This window comes from Sorex araneus, chromosome 3, assembly GCF_027595985.1.
Source record: "Sorex araneus isolate mSorAra2 chromosome 3, mSorAra2.pri, whole genome shotgun sequence".
In the NCBI taxonomy this organism is placed as follows: Eukaryota; Metazoa; Chordata; class Mammalia; order Eulipotyphla; family Soricidae; genus Sorex; species Sorex araneus.
Window position 1 is genome coordinate 94,373,259 of NC_073304.1, and position 16,067 is coordinate 94,389,325.

Below are 16,067 nucleotides of genomic sequence, written 5' to 3' on the forward strand. Positions count from 1 at the left end.
ATATTTTTAAGACACTGTGATCTCAAACAGATTGCTGTGGTAAAAAGGAAATTGTGTTTTTAAACTATTACAGATAATTCTAGATATTCTTCTTTGATGTTAAGCCAATATTCCATAAGTGGTCACTTCTCAAAGATTAATTGCTGTGTAGAAACTAAAACTATATCATTGAATCAGTTGGTTTTCTTTTGCATTAAACTCATTGATTTCCATTACACTTTGAATGAAGTGTTTTCTCATACATAATCTAGAATGCATGACTGGTTATTTGCAAAATGTTGGTTTACTGAGTTATGCAAATCTTATTTACTGACAAATTATGCCAGCAATAATTTTAAAAATAACATATTGTTAAAATCACCACCAATCTCATCAGAAAGGCATTTATGTATTGAGAAGCTGTCAAGTTTGTAATGGTGGATACAATATTTCAAAGGTTCTAATTTTGTGTTAGAACTTGAGTTTTATTGTTGTAGACAAATGTTGTCCATTGTTTTCCTTGATGTGACAGGCTGACTGCATTTATTTTTGAAAAAAAAAAAGATGCCTAGTAGACAAATCTGAAAATTCAACTGACCTAGTTTTTCAGTTTTGTAAAAGTGGCTAGCCCAGTTCACAACTTAACGTGAAAAGTGGGAAAACATAAACATCCAATATCTTTGTCCTTGGACTTCTTTTAGGGTTCAGATTTTTTCCCTACAAGCGGGTAATAGAGTTCCAAAGTATCTTTCTAATTTTTATCTGGTTATAATTATCCATGTGTCTTAACCAGCCCAAGAGAAGTGGGTGATATTCCCATTGAGATCTCTCTTGACACAGAGACCAGGAGCTTGAAGACTGAGCTGAAGGCAAAATCAGCATTCCTATTTTTTTGCTAGCCCTTCCTCCTTGGTTCTAGAGATTAGGAAGAAAGGGAGAACAGGGCTAAGAAGAGAAGAAAAACTTGGTGGTTGATAACTACAAATGAGGTCATATGAATCTCAAAAGAATTAGCAGTGAGAAACACTTAAAGGGCTTCCCAAAAGCATTCTCCATCTCTTCCATCAATTCTGTGAGGAATACCTGTCCCAAGAAGAGATTTATGTAATCATTAGAAAAGAACTGCACTGTAGCATTGTCATCCTGTTGTTTATTGATTTGCTCTAGCAGGAACCAGTAGCGTCTCCATTGTGAGACTTGTTGTTACTGTTTTTGGCATATCAAATTCGCCACAGGGAGCTTGCCAGGCTCCCTAAAAGGGACAGAAGAATCAAACCCAGGTCAACCACGTGCAAGACAAATACCCTACCTGCTGTGCTACTGCTCTAGTCCACAGAAAAAATGTAAAGAAATAATAATAGTATAAAATAGACTAAGTGCAATTTAAGATGGAGTTTAGATAATCAATGGTCTGTGGAAAAGTTTATACAGGGAGAAAAAGATATCTTGAACTTTAGAGAAGATTATACATATGTAAAATATATAAAATACATCGTTTTCCTTAAAAAGCATGGAAAAAAGAAACAACTAACATTTAAAAAGCCACAAGATATATTTTCCAGAAATACAGAATTTACTTTACAAACAGAAAAAAAGATCATGCCCAAGGTCAAGTAAAATAAATAGAAAGGTTTACTGTAATCTACTCTGGTGAAGTTATTTAATTTTTAGGGTAAGGAAACATACACATCAAGCAGAAAAAAAGAAGTTGTAACATTAAAGGGGAAATTAAGTTTTCCTCAAACTTATCCAGAGCAGCACCATAAAACATAAAATCTTGTCCAGAGCAATACCTTAAAACAATGGCACAGTCTTCTAGAAATAGAAGAAAAGTATGACTAAAGAATTGTATGTCTAGATAAATTGTGTTTAAAATATACAAATGACAGGCATTCTGAAGATATAAAAACCCACAGACTGCAACACTCCATAATTTGTTCTTGGAAAAAAAGAACCCTTTAGTTGGCCTAAAATGAAATTAGGCCAACTAAGATGAAATTTAAATGTTGGGAAAAAAAGAGATTGTGGTTTAAAAAAATACAACCAACTCTGATCCATAGTAAACAGGTTTAAATTTAGAATTAAGACTAAACAATTATGAGAATATAATTACAGAAAAAAATAACTTACAAATCTTTAAAGTGTAAAAGTGACATGACAAAACAAATTCTAGAGAAGAATAGATTGGAATAAGACTGAAGTGTACTAATTTTCTTATCTATTATAGTAAGATAACCACAAGTGAAATCTGAATCTCTTTGGTATACTCCACCTACTGCTTTCTGTGGACACCATCAGCATCTCTATTGACCAGGAGTGTTCTTGGAGGCAGGAGAAAAATCACTGTCACATCTCCAGGTGGAGAGTGGAAACATAGCCGGACTTCTTCACAAGGAAAAAGACCTGTTTAGGTGTAGATGACAATTTCATGGTAGTACAAATTTAGTATTTTCTTCACCAAAGAAGAACCTATTTCCGTTTTTGTTACGATTAGTAGATTATATAAGAGTTCTTAGAAAAATGCTTGAAAAATGTTTCCTTCTGATTTTGTTTATGGTTTTACAAAGACTAACCATATTGAGTAGGCTAACTTTACCATTGGTGGTCATTTTTTCCTATTTAGCAGTGTTATAATTGGATACATGAGTGTGATTCATATGACCACACTTATATGAAAGCAAAAGCAGAAAAATAGTACATGAGTACATGTGGTATAACTTGGCAAGAGAAATGCATAAATATAGAATTACAATAGAAGATGAAATTTCCAGTGAATAAACAGTTCTGCATAACATGTACAAAGCCAAGAATGTTATTTTTGCCATACAGATAACTCAGAGGAAGCAAAGATAGATGATTGGCTAATGAGTATGATCATATTTTATTTAATAAATGTAAAATAACTAAAAGGATAAAGGCATCAAATAAACTAGAGTCTAACCCTAGCAACTGCCTCTACTTCCATTGTGTATCTTTGAACAAATAGACCCTTAAAATCAACCATAGTTGGGGATGGAGTGCTAGCACAGCGGGTAGGGCGTTTGCCTTGTGCAAGGCTGACCCAGGTTAAATTCCCAGCATCCCATATGGTCACCTGAGCACCGCCAGGGGGTAATTCCTGAGTGCAGAGCCAGGAGTGACCCCTGGCATTGCCGCGTATGACCCAAAAAGCAAAAAAAAAAAAAAATCAACCATAGCAAGCATTTTCTCATTGATAAAATAATAGCAACATTATTTATTTACTATTTATTATTTTATCACTATAGTTGTGAAATAATAATGACAGCAACTACATCTGCACCTACATGATTGTGGAAACTGTTGAAATAGTATATGTAATGAAGTTGGTAGAGTGTATATAATAATATTCTTAGTAACTGACTGTTGGATACTGAAGGAAAGGAACAAAAAAATTGTATATGTAGAAACTTAGATCTAGTAAGCAATCTGGAATCGCTTCTCGGCCTTTTGGCTAAGATTAAGTGTAGAAAGCAATCTGGAAATATTTTTAACCAGAGAATTCAAGCACTTTCCTTTATCTTTGTACTGTAGAAATTGTCAACCAGGGGGCCGGAACTATAGTATAGCAGTGCCCCCACCACCAAAGAAATTGTCAACAGATGAAAAGTCTTAACTTTTAAACCTAGATCCTTAAATAAGGTGCAGTGTGGCTTTGGGTAAGCCACTTATTTTCTTTCAGGATTAGTTTCTTTGCTTATGTAAGAAAGTCACTACCCATGACATGATCATAAAGCCAAGAAAATTACAGGTGTATGCACTCTGAAAAATATGGTGCTCTATTTCATACTCTGTATCTATATCATGCTATCTTTCTTAAAGTTGAGGAAACTGATATACAAAAATTATGCTGGGGCTGGAGCGATAGCACAGCGGGCAGAGCGTTTGCCTTGCATGCGGCCGACCCGGGTTCGATCCCCGGCATCCCATATGGTCCCCCAAGCACCGCCAGGAGTAATTCCTGACTGCAGAGCCAGGAGTAACCCCTGAGCATCGCTGGGTGTGACCCAAAAAGCAAAAAAAAAAACTTATGCTATCATTACTAACTTTTATTTTTATTGAATCACCATGAGATACACCATGAGTTACAAATTTGTTCATGATTGGGTTTCAGTCACATAATGTTTCAGCTCCCTTCACCAGTATACAAAGTCCCTCTTGCCAACACACCCTGTCCTCACCTGCCTCTATAAAAATGGTAGGCACTTTCTCCCTCCCTGTCTCTGTCTCTGTCTCTGTGTCTCTCCTTTTGGGCATTTTGGTTTGCAATGCAGGTACTTAAAGTTTATCATGTATATCCATTTACCTGCTTTCTGCACTCAGTTTTTGTCCAGAGTGATTATTTCCACCTATTGTTGTCATAGCGGTCCCTTCTCTATTCTAACTGTCCCTCACACACACACACACACACTCACACACACACACACACACACACTTGTGACATGCTTACAGCAGTGGACCAGTCCTCCTAGCCCTTGTTTCTTCCGTCTTTGGGTATTAGGTCTCATTTCATTTCATTGCTACATTTTATCTTCTACATCTTAGATATGCTTGATTCCAAATGAGAAGAGATAGACCAGAAATATTTGGGGAAAAATGACAAATGATGATACAGTATATGAGGGAAAATAAAACTGGATAATAAAATAAAGTTATGGAAGTTGGCATAAATTTTGCTTTAGAGTAAGGACTCAGGAAGAACTTTGTGATAAGGTGACCTTTGAGCAGAGAACTGAATGAATAAAACATGGGTTGTAGCTATGTGGAAGAAGAGTGTTCCTGGGGAAAGTTTAGCACTGTCGTCCCGTTGTTCATCAATTTGCTCGAGCGGGCACCAGCAATGTCTCCATTGTGAGACTTGTTGTTACTGTTTTTGGCATATCGAATATGCCACGAGTGTGAGACTTGTTGTTACTGTTTTTGGCATATCGAATATGCCACGAGGAGCTTGCCAGGCTCTGCTGTGAGGGCAGGATATTCTCGGTAGCTTGCCAGGCTCTTCAAGAGGGATGGAGGAATCGAACTTGTGTTGGCCACATACAAGGCAAACTCCCTACCCACACGGACTGAAGCAATAGACATGAAGTAGTGGACAGAATTGAACCCTTCATCTCTCACCCTCAGGATGGTGTTTTTTGGGGGAGGGGTGTTAGGAGGGTAGGGTAAAAACCCACCGGTGGTCATGGGCAAGTTAGGGGAAAGTTTAAGTATTAAAAAATTCCTGAGACACGAACACATGTGGCAGGTTTGAGGGCCAATATAAATGCTGATATATATATAAATATATATATGTCTGTAATATATATGTATATATACATATATATATTTATATATATATCAAGAGAGAAAGAGAGAGAGAATTCCAGGTACAGAATGAACTATGTGGTCAAAGAGAATTGAAGGATTCCAAATGAACCTTCATGGTGGGGTGAAGTTGGAGATGGGATGGTCCTGTAATTTTATTCTTAGTGAGAGTGAAAGCTTTAGAGTGCTGTGACTAGAGACATGATCTCTTTGAATGCTGTAGGGGATGCAGAATGCAGGATCAGTGTGGACAGAAAGAACCACTGTACCAGTGTTCTTCAACCTTGCACCGGCACCTGTCTGCACACTGGCAGTTGTAATCACTGCAGGAGACCAGTAATTTTCAGAGTTTGTAGTGAACTATAGGCCAGAGTGGTTGAAAACCTTTGGCCTACATCTTTATTGCAGTAGTCAAGGAGAGAGATGATGGGGGCTTAAACAAAGATGACAGAATCCAGGTACCTGATGTAGTTAGTTAATATGGAACTAAGAGACTTTCCTGATAGATTGGAAGTCTGCAGGAAGATCATGAGACTTTAGGCATGGAAATTGGACAAGTGTAGAGGTTGATTACTGAATGGAGGAAAATGTGGAAAGAATGAGCTTGGAGAAGAAAATGAGGGGTTCGGTTTTAACATATTGAGTTTGGGGTACCAGAAGGAATCCCAAGCACACAATTTGATTTTAGAATTTAGAGAACGATTACAGCAGGAGTTAGATTTTTGAAGGTTATTGAGGGTCAGGGTCAGTAGGCGGAGGCTCTTTTTTGGTTTCTGGGCCACAGCAGACAGTGCTTAGAGGCACTCTGTTCAGTGCTTAGGGATCACTCCGGCAGTGCTTGAAGATTCATGTGGTCCTAGGGTAAAAGAGGCTGTTAAAGAATGGCCACAGAGACATGAGGCATGAATGGAATCAAGAGGCTAAGAGAAGTTAGGGCTTCAGAAAAGGACAGACGATCAAATGGTTAAATGTTGCTAATTGGTCAAAAGAACCCTGAGAATTGAGCACAGATTTGTTTGTTTCCATTATATTTGATTATTTTAATAAGAATCCCTATCTCATTTTGATAGAAAAATAAAACTGAGCTTCAAAAAAGATTAAGCAATTTTTAACCAACTTAAACTGTTGGTATGGAAGTGATGTAGGGTGTGTGTGTTTGTATGTGTGGGGGGTGTGCAGGGGTAGGGGGATATTCCAGGCAATGAATGCTGAGAAAACAAAAAAGAGATGTGATCTTAAAAAGAGTTTTCTGGCTCTACTCCAGCTGTAGGCTCAAGATTCAGGGTAGCCCAGCCTGGATTTAAGAGCATCTGAGATTAAGACTTAACACTGACTCAACTCATATCTGAAGACCCTCTCGGGAGACAATTTAACAGAGTACAAAGTTGTTCATAGGCCCCTAACAATGCATTCTATTTTTTAAATTTTTTTTAATGAGTCACCGTGAGGGTGCAGTTACAGAGTTTCGTGCCTGTGTTACAGTTATACAATACTCAAGAACCCATCCCTCCACCAGTGCCCATTCTCCTCCATCGATAGCCCCAGGGTCCCTCCACCCACTCCCGCGCTGTCTCCCCTCCCCGCCCACCCGTGACAGGGAATTCCTTATTGTTCTCTCTCTCCTTTTGGGTGTTATGATTTGAATGGAGATACTGGGTGGCTATAGTGTTCAATCTATAGTTTGCTTTCAACCCGCCTCTCCCATCCAGAGTAAATCCTCCACTACACTTTAGTTGGTGTTCCCTTCTATATCTGAGCTGCCCTCTTCCCCAGCAAGTGAGGTCAACTTCCAAGACATGGAGCAGGCCTCCTGGTACTTATTGCTACTATTCTTGGGTGTTAGTCTCCCATTCTGTTGTTTTATATTTCGCAAATGAGTGCAATTTTTCTGTGTCCGTCTCTTTCTTTCTGACTCATTTCACTTAGCATGATACTTTCCATGTTGATCCACTTATCTGCAAAGTTCATGATTTCATCCTTTCTGACATCTGCATAGTGTTCCATTGTGTAGATGTACCAAAGTTTCTTTAACCAGTCATCTATCCTCGGGCATTCAGGATTTTCCAGATTCTGGCTATTGTAAACAATGCTGCAATGAACATACAGGTGCAGATGTCATTTCGACTGTACTCTTTTGCCTCTCCGGAATATATTCCCAGAAGTGGTATTGCTGGGTCAAATGGGAGCTCAATTTCTAATTTTTTAAGAAGTGACCATATTGTTTTCCAACAGGGCTGAACCAGTCAGCATTCCCACCAGCAGTGTAGGAGGGTTCCTTTCTCCCCACATCCACGCCAACAGTGGTTGCTTTTGTTCTTTCGGATTTGAGCCAGTCTCTGTGGTGTGAGGTGGTATCTCATAGTTGTTTTGATCTGCATCTCCCTGATGATTAGTGATGCAGAGCATTTTTTCATGTGCCTTTTAGCCATTCATATTTCTTCCTTGAGAAAGTTTCTGTTCATTTCTTCTCCCCATTTTTTGGTGGGGTTGGATGTTTTCTTCTTGTAGAGGTCAAACAGTGCCTTGTATACCCTTGATATCAACCCCTTATCAGATGGGTATTGGGTGAATATCCTTTCCCATTCTGTAGATTGCCTTTGTATTCTGGTCATTGTATCTTTTGCGAAGCAGAAGCTTCTTAGTTTAATATAGTCCCATTTGTTTATCTCTGTTTCCACTTGGTTACTCAGTTGAGTGTCATCTTTGAAGATATCCTTAGCTTCAGTATTGTGGAGGGTTTTGCCGACCTTGTCTTCCATGTATCTTATGGATTGTGGTCTGATGCTGAGGTCTTTAATCCATTTTGATCTGACTTTTGTGCATGGTGTTAGGTCGAGGTCTAAGCCCATTTTTTAACATATGGTTGTCCAGTTATGCCAGCACCATTTGTTGAAGAGGCCTTCCTTGATCCACTTCACATTTCTTGCTCCCTTATCAAAGATCAGATGATCATATATTGGGGGTTGCATGTAGGGATATTCCACCCTGTTCCATTGATCAGTGGCTCTGCCTTTGTTCCAGTACCATGCTGTTGTAATTGTTACCACTTTGTAGTAAAGTTTGAAATTGGGGAGGGTGATGCCTCCCATCATCTTTTTCCCAAGAATTGCTTTAGCTATTCGTGGGCATTTATTGTTCCATATGAATTTCAGGAGTATTTGATCCATTTCTTTGAAGAATTTCATGGGTATCCTTATAGAGATTGCATTGAATCTGTATAGTGCTTTGAGGAGTATTGCCATTTTGACAATGTTAAGTCTTCCGATCCATGAACAGGGAATATGCTTCCATTTCCCTGTGTCCTCTTTTATTTCCTTGAGTAGCATTTTGTAGTTTTCCTTGTAGAGATCTTTTACCTCCTTAGTTAGGCTTATTCCGAGGTACTTGATCTTCTGGGGCACAGTTATGAATGGAATTTTTTTAATGTCACTTTCCTCTGACTTGCTATTTGCATATAGGAAGGCCATGGATTTTTGGGTATTGATTTTATAGCCTGTTACTTTGCTGTACCAGTCTATTGTTTCTAGGAGTTTCTTAGTGGAGGTTTTAGGATTCTTTAGGTATAGAATCATGTCATCTTCAAATAGTGAGAGCTTGATTTCTTCATTTCCAATATGAATACACTTGATGTCTTTTTCTTGCCCAATTGCTATTGCAAGTACTTCCAGAACTATGTTGAACAGAAGTGATGAGAGTGGGCATCCTTGTCTTGTCCCTTAGAGGGAAGGCCCTTTGTGTTTCTCCATTGAGGATAATGCTTGCCATAGGTTTGTGGTAGATGGCTTTGACTATCTTGAAGAAAGTTCTTTCTAAGCCTATTTTTGTGAGATTTTTCTTCATAAATGGGTGTTGGATCTTGTGAAATGCTTTCTCTGCATCTATTGAAATGATCATATGGTTTTTATTTTTACTTTTATTGATATGATGGATTATGTTGGTTGATTTCCGAATGTTAAACCATCTTTGCATCCCTAGGATGAATCCTACTTGGTCATGATGTATGATTTTTTGATGAGTTGTTGAATTCTATTTGCTAATATTTTGTTGAGAATCTTTGCATCCGTGTTCATCAGGGATATTGGCCTGTAGTTTTCTTTGTTAGTGTTATCTTTGTTTGCTTTTGGTACTAGGGAGGTATGAGCCTCATAGAAACTATTTGGTAGAGTCCCTGTTTCTTCAATTTCCTTGAATAACTTGAAGAGAACTGGCAACAAATCTTCTTTCAGTTTCCTTGATATTAATGGGTCTATTCAGGTATTCCAAGTCATCTTGATTCAGTTTTGGGAGATTGTAGGAATCAAGGAATTTGTCCATTTCTTTTAGGTTCTCTTGTTTCATGGCATAGAGATTTTAAAAGTAGTCTCTGATGATCTTTTGAATTTCATTGGTTTCTGTTGTGATATTCCCCTTTTCATTTCTGATTCGTTTTATTAGGGTTCGCTCTCTTTCTTTCTTTGTGAGTCTTGCTAGCGGATTATCAATCTTGTTTATTTTCTCAAAGACCCAGCTCTTTATTTCGTTGATCTTTCGGATTGTTTTTTGGGTTTCCATATCATTGATTTCTGCTCTAAGTTTTACTATTTCTTTCCTTCGGTCTGGCTTGGGTTCCTTTTGCTGTTCCTTTTCTAAGATCTTGAGCTGTGAAGTCAAGCTGTCTATGTAGGCCCTTTCTTCCCTCCTGAGGAATGCTTGCAGGGCTATAAACTAGAGACTAGGGCCAAGGCATCTAGCATAGGTCAGCTTTCCAATACAATGCCCTGGGCACTCCGTTCTTGACTCTTTCACTTGCCATCTTCAGGGTTGATAATTTTTCTTTCCTTTGCTTCATAACACTTCACTCTGCATTTGCCCATGATATTCTTCCCTTCCTTAGGCTGTGAATTTACTTTAGACTGCTGTTTCTCCTCTATTCTTCCTTCCTTCCTTTCTTCCCTCCTTCCTTCCTTCCTTCCTTCCTTCCTTCCTTCCTTCCTTCCTTCCTTCCTTCCTTCCTTCCTTCCTCCCTCCCTCCCTCCCTCCCTCCCTCCCTCCCTCCCTCCCTCCCTTCCTTCCTTCCTTCCTTCCTTCCTTCCTTCCTTCCTTCCTTCCTTCCTTCCTTCCTTCCTTCCTTCCTTCCTTCCTTCCTTCCTTTCCTTCTTGATTGCTTCCTTTCTTTCTTGCTTCCTTTCTTTTCCTCCTTTCTTCCCTTTCTCCTCCCTTCCTTTCATCCTTTCCCTCTCTCTCTCTCATGAAGCCCCTATCTTCCTTAGCATTAGTACCTTCCCTGAACAAAATCATTTTAGGTCACCACATGCCCTCTCTAGCAATTTTTTTCTGCAGCTAACAAAGAGTCTTCACCTTGGTGACAATTGGAATGATCTTCTTCCTGAAAAGCATAACAAATTTCAGACTAAATATCAGAGTCTCCTTATAATTTGGGTAGTGGGGATATTTCCATACAGCTTAGATAACTGGGTCTCAGGGCAGCGTGCTGGCCATTTCACTGGATGGCAGTACCTTAGAGCTCATGCAAACTTTTGTAAGTCCTGACCTTCCTGGACACTCAACCCACCCACATCCATATGGCTGAAGCATGACTTTCCCACCTTCTAAGCCCAAAATCCTTTCCCTCCTATGGTCACTGTTGTGCAGATTGTGCCCTATATAACTGAACACCAAAGATGGAATCTAGGGACTAAAATCCTGCTTTCTTCTCACCAAACAAAATGCCCCACTACAGAGAGGAGTCTATCCCAGAGAAAGAGTGTCTCCTTCATAAGGGCAGAAGACTTGGGTGGTATAGAATGCGATAAGAAATGAAACAAAGAAAACATAAAAATTGATAAAGCAGATCTGAATGTTACCTTAATAATCATCAATGGATCTTAAACATACAGATGCAAGGACACCACTCCAGACCTATCAGGTCAGAAGCTCCAATAACTATTGCTTGAGTCCCTTACCCCTTTCAAAATCAAAAGTCTTTGTAATATTACCATACTTGACATCTGTAGCACTGCATTGTCGTCTCATTGTTCATCGATTTGCTCGAGTGGGCGCCAGTAATGTCTCTATTGTAAGATTTGTTACTGTTTTTGGCATATCGAATACTGCCACGGGTAGCTTGTCAGGCTCTACCGTGTGAGTGGGATACTCTAGGTAACTTGCAGGGCTCTCAGAGAGGGGTGGAGGAATTAAACCCAGGTCAGCCACATGCAAGGCAAACGCCCTACCCACTGCACTATCATTCCAGCCCATACTTGACGTAGTATCCAGAAAACTGATTCACTTTGAGTGAAACATTCTAACCTAGGCAACAGCACAGAACAGTGAAGAGACTGGAATAGTTTCTCATTTTATTCTGAATATACTCCTGCTTGATATGGTCTTCCCTTCTCTGGTCCCAAATATATTTGGTCTTAACTTCATAGTCTATATAGATTACCTCATTGTGATCAGCAAAGGAACCTCTTTTGTTAGATGTTTCTTTTCCCTTTGCTCATCTCTGAAGTTCCTTCAGATGTTCCTTGTCAACCCTCCCTTTACTTCCCAACAAAATGCAATCATTTAGCTCTATTTGAGTGACTTGGACTTTATGTGAGAAGGGAAGACAGAAAACAAATTATGCAGAAGCATTCATTCTTTAGGTTAATTTCAGTGTGATTAAAAGATTATAAGACTCTTCACTCTGTCCAGATGAACCTCCAAGAGAATTGCTCCCATTCTCCTCCATTTTATGAAAAAAAGGTCTCTTTTTGTTATAAGACGTTCAGAATTGAAAAAAAAAAGGCCATGGAATGTCTGGAAGTGAATGCTTGAAAAGAAACAAACCTGAATGTCCATACACTATTTTCTCAGGCACCCCAAAATATTGGGGAATTAGATTTACTAATGATTGACATGATCTAGCCCCTCACTCTACTCCCACCTCTCTGTAGATAGGGAACTTGAAGTACATAAGAATTAAGAGATGGGAGTGAGTGCTGCCAGAAGGTCAACCTGTACACACAGGAGAAGTACATCAGCATCCTGATGGTGTCTTCAGGCTTCCCGATAGCTCAAAATTGCCACTGTGTTTCTGGCAGGACCTCCAAAACTCAGGACCAAATTTCCCGAGAAATTAAATGGCCAGAAGTTAGGTGGTCAGAGTCACGCCCACAAACCACCTCGGGCTCAGCTATATGAGCTCATTTATTGCTCCTGCTTCAAAGATCCATAAATAACTCTCGAAAGAGATCAAAAGACTTTTTAAAAACCTACACATGGCAAAAAAGACCAGGGTAAATCAGAGGAGGGTGACTTAGCCTGGTGCCCGCCCAAGCAAAGCCCCCAGCAGCCACTTGCTTCCATAATCCAAAACAGCTGCCATGCCCTGGGCCAAATTCCACCATCTCAGGATAGAACTCCCTCAGATATAATCTTCTAAAAATTCTGGCATGCCGGTTTTGAGACTGAAATTTCTAGGTTTTCTCGGGGGTCAGGATGGGCTACCTCCCCCAGTCTCCATGTACTTCCAGAACCCTCAGCAGTCACGTCTGCACCTCAAAGCTGACACCTAGTTAGAAAGCCACTCCAGCTTTACCTTCCTGATAAAAATACTGAATGCCCTGAACACAATGATCTCTTAATACCTGTATTGCAAACCATAGTGCACAAAATAAAAAGGAGAAATAGAGAAAGAAGAAAAGTGCCTACCATTGGACAGGCTGGAGTGGAGGGTGGGGTGCTGGGGGATGGTGGTAGGGACAGGGGACATTTGTGGTGGGAAATGTACACTGGTGGAAGGATGGGTGTTGGATCATTATATGACTGAAACCCAATCATGAACAATTTTGTAATACTTAATCTCATGGATATTCAATAAAAAAATTTTGGAAAAGTAATATGGAGTTCATGCCCACTTCAGTAAGCTTAATCATGGCTGAATAAATAGCAGTACTCCTACATTTTAAAAACTTATCAATCTGGAAGAAAAAATGATGTATCAGTTAGTGCCTGCTCTAGTGAGAAAGTAATATTATGGGTACTGTGTTGTGATCACCGAAAATATTTGAAATGACCCTGATTTTTTTTTCTTTTTTGGGTCACACCCAGCGATGCACAGGGGTTACTCCTGGCTTTGCAGTCAGGAATTACCCGTGGCAATGCTCAGGGGACCATATGGGATGCTGGGAATCGAACCCGAGTCGGCCACGTGCAAGGCAAATGCCCTACCCACTGTGCTATCACTCCAGCCCCTGACCTTGATTCTTGATTCTACTATACCTTGTATCACTTGCCATCCCGTTGTTCATTGATTCGTTCGATCAGGTGCAAGTAACATCTCCATTTGTCCCTGTCTCATGCTAGTGGAGCCTAATGGTATCTGCTTGCTCTAAGAACACTAAGAGCCTCAAACTGTTCATTCAGGGTCCTGACGAAGAAGTCTGACCATCTTGTAGGTGGGCAGCCATGCTGTCTTTTGATGTCCTGTGGAATCTAGTCAGTAACAGCTCTAGTCCAGTGGTTGTCTCTAAATTGCATTACATTCCCGGCCCATCTGATTTTCGATGATGCCTTGACAAAGGAGACAGTGTTCCTGATTCTTTTTTTAAAATTTTTTATTAGAGAATTAGAGAATCATTGTGATGTACAGTTACAAACTTATGAACTTTTGTGTTTGCATTTTACTCATACAGTGATTGTTGATCGTTGATGGAGGTAGGAACTCCAGATTCCTTCTCTCACTTGAGTGAAACATGATACTCCAAGTATAGCTCTTTCAATTCCTCTTTGGGATACCCGAATTCTACTATAATAGATGCCTGAATTCTACTATATCTATATCTATACTACATCTGCTATACCTTCTATATCTATACTATATCTACTATATTCTACTATCTACTATAGTAGATACCCAAATTCTACTATAGTAGATTTTACTATAGTAGTTCTGATATAGTAGCATGGATAGGATCCATGAATCACAAAATGTTTCTGATGCTTAGCCAGAATAAGGGGCCTAAGACATAATGGGACCATCTGCAGTCAGTGTCAGGAGCTTAAAAGATCCATCTAACTTTTTCTGGGAAAAAATCATCATAAACGGAAAGTAAAATGAATAGGGCTACAAAGTGAGAGTTGTGAAAGGACAAAGAGCAGGGAATAGGAGCGGGGGGGGGCAGGAAATGACCAGATGATTTGACCCATTATTCCCCTCAAGTTCTTCTTGAAGGTTGGCTGGAGACTTTAACATTCTCTGACTATTTCCACCTGGGGAGCATCAAGTGAGACTGCAAGGAGAAAGTAGATGACTCTGAAGGACAGTGGGAGAACATGGAACCTTTGACTTCTTGAGTCTCTGGCTTGCTTTTAAGTCAGGTTGGCAGGCACCACATGTTAATAGCATGAGTTAAATTTGCAGTGATCATGGTGAGCTCAGCCCTGGAACCTCTCTAGTTCCTGGGAGACTAATATCTCAATGAGCTCTAAGGGCCTTGGAAGGTTCAAGTGAAAGGACAATTCAAAAGGGAACAGTACTGGACCTAATGCTCCTGATTTGGAAGAGAAGAATCCCTGAAAGCAGCTAAGATTGAAGACCTCTCAACCCAGGGTTCTGCTTTGCCTATCACTTTCCATATATTACGCGGCTGTTTTTTCAATTATGTTACAAAAAGAAAGAGGGAATTTAACACAGCCAATAATATAAATATATCTTATTCTTGGTATCCCAGAAGACACTCCATTTTCTTTTCATTTAGACAAATTATTGGGCCCTTTCAGCTCCTTCCAGTGACCAAATGCAGGTTACTTGTACCACCTTCTTCTGTGAGGATAACTGAGGCTAGAAACCTGCCCTGAAGAGGGGGATCCTGAGGCAGGGCATTAGAGTGGTCAGGAGCAGTTATCACGTAAAGCAATAAACAGAAATCTGTCTTTCGGGGTGCCACCCCAGCATCAAGCTTACCCCAGCTGTATGTACACAATCAATGACTAAAGTACCATTTTCTAGGCAGTCTTAGTAGATGGAATTCTCTTCCAGTGTTGTCTGGACATAATTAGAATAATAGCACATCTGGCGATGTATTTTCCATGTTGCTATGGTGAAGCAGTTCTGGCTTTCATGCATATGATTGATGGGATCTACCTTGTCCACTTGGAAGGTGCTAATCAGTCCTACAGATACTACCCTCACTGATAATATTTACATTGTGCCCCAATATTCTCCAGGATTTTGTATTCTTTTTCAAACTGCAGTTACTTCCAAAAGATTTAGCACATTAAGTTTATTGAAGGCAGATTCTGATGTAATTTAATATCACTTCATTGGCTTATACTCAGTCTATTATATAAGACTAAAATATTGAGTTTGTGTATGTGATTAAGGTCTGAAGAAGGAAGTAAATTTGTCTTTCATGTCTATGAGGCCAAAGTGTGGGAAGTGCAGAAAACAGTAATATTTGGAATCTGGTGGAGGGAAGTGAGGTAGAATTAAGTAACAAAGCTGCAAAAAGGAGAGAAAAAAGTGTACAGCAGCACTTCATTCATGTTTATACAGCTACCTTGAGATGATTTGGGGGAATTTGAAAAAAAATATACAAACTTTAGGACTCCATCCTGGATCAATGTGGTTTAGTAACTCTGGGATAGGGTCAATTAAGTGTAAGAACTACTACCCTAGGTGCCCTTCATCTACCTCGGAATTAAATTGAGTGTCAACCATCAGGATGACTTTTCCATGAAAACACTCCATTGGAGGGGAATCCTAGTCCACTTCATCAGTTTCCTAAACTGAGAATGTAATG